Raw genomic sequence first — 7,147 nt, forward strand, 5'->3', positions numbered from 1 at the left:
AAGGAATTCATGTTCCAAGAAGAAATGTAGATGATGTCAAGGATGTGAGAAGCAATGGTTATCATCAAAGGATCTCAAGGAAGAAAGAATTCAAAAGTACATTAAGGAAATCTCCATCTCCCAGGTGCCAAAGTTTATTTCTTGGTTATTGTTATGCTTGTACAAACTTTGGACACATGGCAAAAGATTGTAGGGAATATCATAAAGATAGATATTATGGTCCCCGACAATCTTCGAGAAGCAATTTTGCAAGAATAAGTCATGAATTCTTATTCATGAACAACACAGAGTGCTTCGAGTGTCATAACATTGGACATATGGCGTGTGGGTGTAACTTGACTTGGGCACCTACACAAGCTAGAACCATGCCAAAGAAGAAAGTTACACAAGTATGGAGAAGAAATCAAATACACTCCAAAAATCTCCTGAACTCTCCAGCTAACAACACATGTTGTTGACTTGATGAAGATATCCTTGATATTCAGAGTATTTGATGATGGGATTCTGCCAAAAGGAGACCATGCATACAGTTAGGGGGAGCTTGTTATTCTTGATCATTATTGCAAAAGCTATCCATGAAAGGGTCCTTATGAAATTGATGAGCTATATTAATAATCATTCTTAGATAAAGATCATTTCTCAAGAGCACTACATTGAAGAACATGATCCCTTAATCATTCTTTGGACTGTTGTTGAAGATGTTTTCCACTTGATCACTAAGGATAAATTGGAGCAACAAAGAAGGCCACCCAATGCTAGATAAATAGGGAAAATAACTATGTTGTTGGTATTACAGATGTTGAATGTCTTGACTCAGGGATATGATGTGAGAACAGGTAAATCAAGGACAGTAATAGAGGAAACCTACAAACAAACAGACACATCTGGGAATGGAGCTTGAAGAAAGAGTAGTTGGAAGAATCTATCATAATTGAAGCATTACAAAAAAATTTCAACCAATAGAAAGAATTTAAAAGACAATCAAGGATTAGATATAAAAAAAAGGGGGAGAGAATGTTGTGCTATCGAATATAGCTCAGCAACTTAAGGAAAAGTACTGAGATACAAAGGAATCCTAATTTGAAGAAAGATAGCGAGAATGAAAATTTCGATGGCATTTTCTCTTGATTTGAACTATGGAGGCCTCTTAATTCTGACTCTGGAGACAACAGAATATGATGTAGAAGCATAAAAAAATTGGACTTGGACATTTGGTGTATGACTATTTGGAGTTTGTTTTGAAGCATTGAAGTGGAGCATATTTAAGCATTGTTGAAAGCATTATGAAAAAGTTCTGAGACATGAAGAGAGGATAATGTGCTAGTTGATGATGAGGCAGCAATCCTTCTATCTTGAGTAAAAAGAAGAGCATCACGACAGGGGGAGCAACATACCCATGAAGATCTACTATTCATGAAGAAGAATAACAGCTTGATAGGGGGAGTACTTGGGCACCGCATTCGCCATTGATGTCAAAGGGGGAGAGAATGTTGAAAGCAAAAGAATGTTGCCATCAATGGGAAAGGGGGATATTGTTAATTAAGGTTGTCATTGATGTCAATATAGCAGTGTTTGTGATGGAAAATTCTTGTGACATGTGTGGTTTCACATTGATTCCCATTGATCATAATACTACTCATGGAGGATCCAAGGATTGAATATAGATATAATAGAAATAGTGGAACCGAGGAGGAAAGATATCAGAAGCCATCATAAAAGTGTTATCGGAAGAAGAGCTATCGGAGCAGTGTATCCAAAGTCATAGAAGTGAGGAGAAGCCACAAGAGCGACAAGCCAAGACAAAGCAGATCTATCACATATGCCAAGATAAGAGCAATATTGGAGGAAGGAATAAACCATGAAAACCTTTTAAAAGTTCATAGTGCATAAACAAGGATATTTTAGTATTCAAACACCAAAGGAATTAATACAAACATATAAAAATAGAAACATGGAGCAAAATATAAGGCTATGTGAATTATACCTTCACAAATTCATCCTTTCTCATCCACACACATGGTACCCCAATCCTACATGGGAGATATGTAGTTTATTGCCCTTGCATCATGGCTAACGAATCAATAATTAAGTGGAAACTAAGAGATAGCTATGAAAATGTAAAAGGAAGTGTTGAAAAGTGTGCAACAAGAAATGCTTGTTGAGAATGCAACAAGATGATGGAGCTTAGTGGAAAGGAGTCACCTTCACTAAGTGGTCCCATAGGCAAGTTTTGGCGCAAAGTCTATTTTTAGACTATGTCTATTTTTAGACATATGGATCATGGTCTATGAGTTGCAGTTTTTTGTTTATGGATGATTGGTCATGTTGGGAAAAATAGATGGACTTCTATTTTTGGATCACAACAGGAGTGATCAGAGTCTATTTTTAGACTGCTAGTCAAAAATAGAAAATTCAAATATTATTGTCTCATAATAATATTTAGACTATAAACTTTACCTTATCCTCTTGGAGCACTTCAGTTTGAGCTACAAATGTGGCACATGCAGCTGTCGGAAGGAAATACGCTTTTCTTTATGGGTCAGTTGAGTTATTGCATGCAAGACATCAGTTAGAACTCATGTGGTTGAGTTATATGGAGTTGGATGAGCAGTTAATGGAGTTGTGTTTAGTTTGACTTAGTTGAACTAGTTGTATTTAGTCTAACTGGCCAATAGACTAAGTGATGAGTTGTGTGAATTAGTTATTAATTAATTCACTAATTATTAACTCATATTGCAACTAAAGAATACATCAGTTAACTCAGTGCATGTACAGTTCAGTGGAGACAGGTGTTAGAGGTTGAGATTGCTATCAGTTGTGACTATAGTTGTGCATGAGATCTTGCACAAGCAATGTATTGAGTATGCCCATGAGGATTGCAAAACATATGCCCAGTAGAATAGCCCGTGCTCATGTGATTTCCAGTGTGAGTGATTTTCACAAGGTAAATAGGAGTTTGGATCAGCCATTCTCATTCATTCTCTTGCAGGTTTGTGCAGCGGAGGAGATTTGGAGATCAGATCTGAGTTGTATTGTGTGTAATAGGTGGAGATAGTACTGCGTACTTTTGATGAGTATTTTACTATGTATTGTTACATGTTCTCAATCATTATAATATACAAATAGTGTGGGGTTTTCAGCTGTATGCTTTCCCCAGGTTACATACTATGTTAATGTGTGCATGTGATTGATGTTTCATTGGTTTTAATGCTGCTAAATTGATGATCAACATAGAGGAGGTTATGTATTATGCATGTATTCCGCAATAGTGTATAATCAAGATAATCTCTGTGAATAAGTGTTTATTATTCAAAATTTCTACATGGTATCAGAGCTAGTTTATTTGTAGAAAAGGTTCTACAAGTACCAGGTTGATCATCATATCTACTATTCAAAAAGTGTTTACAATTTATTTCTTCAAGCAGAGTCTGTAATCGGGCCAGGTAGCCTCTAGATTCATCCTTCTTTTGGAAGGTGAGATATCTGGTGAATTCCCATACAGTCGATCTCTGTACAAGAAATACTTTGTTCTCACGAATTCTAGATCAGAGGCGGTTGAGTTGTTGAGCTGGTGGAATTCGAATTTGCAGCTGTGTTTTCTTGGTGTCAAAGTTGAAATGTCTTTCAACGGATTATGATTGGAGTATGCCCTTAAGGGCAGCTCGAACTATATTGCATGGAAGGACAGGATGGAGAAATTGTTAGATGATAATGGGTTGAAGGATTTCATAGATGCGGATGTCCCAAAACCTACTGATGCTGCTCAAGTCGGGGATTGGCAAAAGAAGACAGCAAAGTGTCGAAGGATTCTGTTGGAGGGCGTGAGGTATCACATTGTGTCCAACCTCCATGGAAAGGCTTCTCCATATTTGATGTGGAAAACGTTAACAGAATTATTCCAAAGCAAGAGCGACCAGAGGAAGTTGGCGCTCAAGGATAAACTCAGAAACATTAGGTGTGAGAATGGAGACAGTATGCCCCAGTATCTCACGAAGTTCACCCATTGCCGGGATGAGCTGGGAAGTGTGGGGGTAACTGTTGAGGATGAGGATATGGTGAGTCTAGCATTCTTTGGCCTTCCTAAGAGTTAGCATAACTACCAGGACTTGGTGAATGGAAGGGAGAAATTGCCAGGATGGGAGAGACTTTGGTCGAATCTTGTGCAAGAGGAGATTAGACGACGCACCAGAGACAGTTCTTCATCTATGCATGATGAGGAGAACTGTGCCTTAGCGAGTAAGGAAAAGAAGGGGAAGGGGAAGGTTTCTCTTTCCAAATCCAGTTCTTCCAATGATGGGAAGAAGGTTGACAAGTCAAAGGTGCGATGCTTTCGTTGTCATGAGTTGGGCCATTATGCTACTAATTTCCCCAAGAAGAAGTCCAAGAAGGGATCCGGGGAAGGATCTGAAGGTGAGGCACTTGCTTCACAGTTTGAGTTGGAATTCACACTCTTCGCATGCATGGTTTCATCCATGATGGGAAGTGGTTGGTTTCTTGACAGTGGAGCTTCTTTCCACATGACTGGTGACAAAAGTTTGTTTAGTACTTTGGAGGAGAAAGATCTCCAGATACTCATAGCGATGGGTGATGATGAGAAGTATAGTGTCTCAGGTGTAGGCATGGTTATTTTTCATATGGAGCATGGAGCTCGCCTTACCTTAACCGATGTCAAGTATGTACCAGGACTGAAGAGAAACTTGGTGTCAATCGTGATGCTAGAAGACAAAGGCTATGATGTAGTCTTCAGTAAGGGAAAGGTTTTCCTTAGACACATCATCACTAGACAGGTGAAGCAGATTAGTTCACGGGTCAAGAACTTGTATGCTCTTGAGGTTCAAGATGCATGCAAAGCCTTGAGCAGTGAGGCAACTGATGGAGGCTTGGTGGTTGAGAGGGAGGGTATATTACCTCTCAACATGCAGAGCCAGAAGAAGTCTCAGACGATTTTGGAGGAGCCACGATTGGTGCAGCAGCTTCAGGAGGTTGTGGCGCAGCCACAAAAAGGGAAGCTGAGAGGAGATCGAGTAGAGACATCTACTCATGCAGAGACCTCCAGTAGGGTGAAACTTCGAGCCAGGTGGGCTGAGGGATCACATGCAGCCATACCTCCAGGTAGGAGGTGGGGCGATATAGAGTGATCGTTCCAAGGAGGAGGGGTAGGATCCTTGAGGTACCCAACCTCTTGGATGAGACCTTGCTATGGGAGCCCCAATGTGTAGTAGCAGGAACTGACTGATTGGGTAGAGACAAATGTGGATGGAGCAGTAGAGAGAGCAACAGTGTAGGGAATCCCAGGACAGCGCATAGCATGCAGGCTGCAGCAATGCAAGAGGCACAAGTGTTTTGCACAGTGCTAGGTGGCACAGAGAAGTGTGCAATGGTGCGATATGCATGGAGATGTTGCAGTAGCACAGATGTTAGAGAGGGAGCACTTGTCAGTAGCAGGTAGAGCTTCAACATCAGAGTATGTTCCTAGCCCAACAGAGTGGTCAGTTGGGAGTGTTTTTGTTCCAAGTGTTGTTGGAGCAAAGTGGATCGGGCAGATGTGTTGCATGCAAAACATTCCAGAGTTACAGGATCGGGTTTGAGAGGAAGCCTTTCTTGTTGAGAGGGAGTGTTGAAAAGTGTGCAACAAGAAATGCTTGTTGAGAATGCAACAAGATGATGGAGCTTAGTGGAAAGGAGTTACCTTCACTAAGTGGTCCCGCAGGCAAGTTTTGGCGCAAAGTCTATTTTTAGACATATAGATCATGGTCTATGAGTTGCAGTTTGTTGTTTATGGATGATTGGTCATGTTGGGAAAAATAGATGGACTTCTATTTTTGGATCACAACAGGAGTGATCAGAGTCTATTTTTAGACTGCTAGTCAAAAATAGAAAAGTCAAATATTATTGTCTCATAATAATATTTAGACTATAAACTTTATCTTATCCTCTTGGAGCACTTCAGTTTGAGCTACAGATGTGGCACATGCAGCTGTTAGAAGGAAATACGCTTTTCTTTGTGGGTCAGTTGAGCTATTGCATGCAGGACATCAGTTAGAACTCATGTGGTTGAGTTCTGTGGAGTTGGATGATCGGTTAATGGAGTTGTGTTCAGTTTGACTTAGTTGAACTAGTTGTATTTAGTCTAACTGGCCAATAGACTAAGTGATGAGTTGTGTGAATTAGTTATTAATTAATTCACTAATTATTAACTCATAATGCAACTGAAGAGTACATCAGTTAACTCAGTGCATGTACAGTTCAGTGGAGACAGGTGTTAGAGGTTGAGATTTCTATTAGTTGTGACTATAGTTGTGCACGAGATCTTGCACAAGCAATGTATTGAGTATGCCCATGAGGATTGCACAAAATATGCCCAGTAGAATAGCCTATGCTCACGTGATTTCCAGTGTGAGTGATTTTCACAAGGTAAATAGGAGTTTGGATCAGCCATTCTCATTCATTCTCTTGCAGGATTGTGTAGTGGAGGCAGGAAAGCAGTGGAGGAGATTTGGAGATCAGATCTGAGCTGTATTGTGTGTAACAGGTGGAGATAGTAGTGAGTACTTGTGAGGAGTATTGTACTATGTATTGTTACATGTTCTCAATCATTATAATATACAAATAGTGTGGGGTTTTCAGCTATATGCTTTCCCCGGGTTACATATTGTGTTAATGTGTGCATGTGATTGATGTTTCATTGGTTTTGATGCTGCTAAATTGATGATCAATGTAGAGGAGGTTATGTATTATGCATGTATTTCGCAATAGTGTATAATCGGGATAATCTCTGTGAATAAGTGTTTATTATTCAAAATTTCTATAGGAAGAACAACTATCCATCTCCCTATGGATAATAGTTGATCCCATAAAACCATACATAATCTTGGTATCCCATGAGATGTTTACTTTTTATAAAGTAGTGGCTCCCATTTCGAGAAGTAGACAAGAAAAGGCTACATGACATCTGGAAGATACACTCAAACTATTAGGGAATGAGTCCAACGTAGATTTCCAAATACTATTGCAATCTCTACCTTAAATCCTTCAAATTATATAACCTCACTCTCATACTAATCTATAAGTTTGTATAGCATGGAAAATACTATATAAGAAATTAGTACAAAATATGGATACAAGATGGGTTGGACTAAGGGAATTG

The sequence above is a fragment of the Pinus tabuliformis genome, chromosome 4_2, assembly GCF_031772625.1.
Source record: "Pinus tabuliformis cultivar Carrire ecotype Pingquan chromosome 4_2, CPIR1, whole genome shotgun sequence".
Lineage (NCBI taxonomy): Eukaryota > Viridiplantae > Streptophyta > Pinopsida > Pinales > Pinaceae > Pinus > Pinus tabuliformis.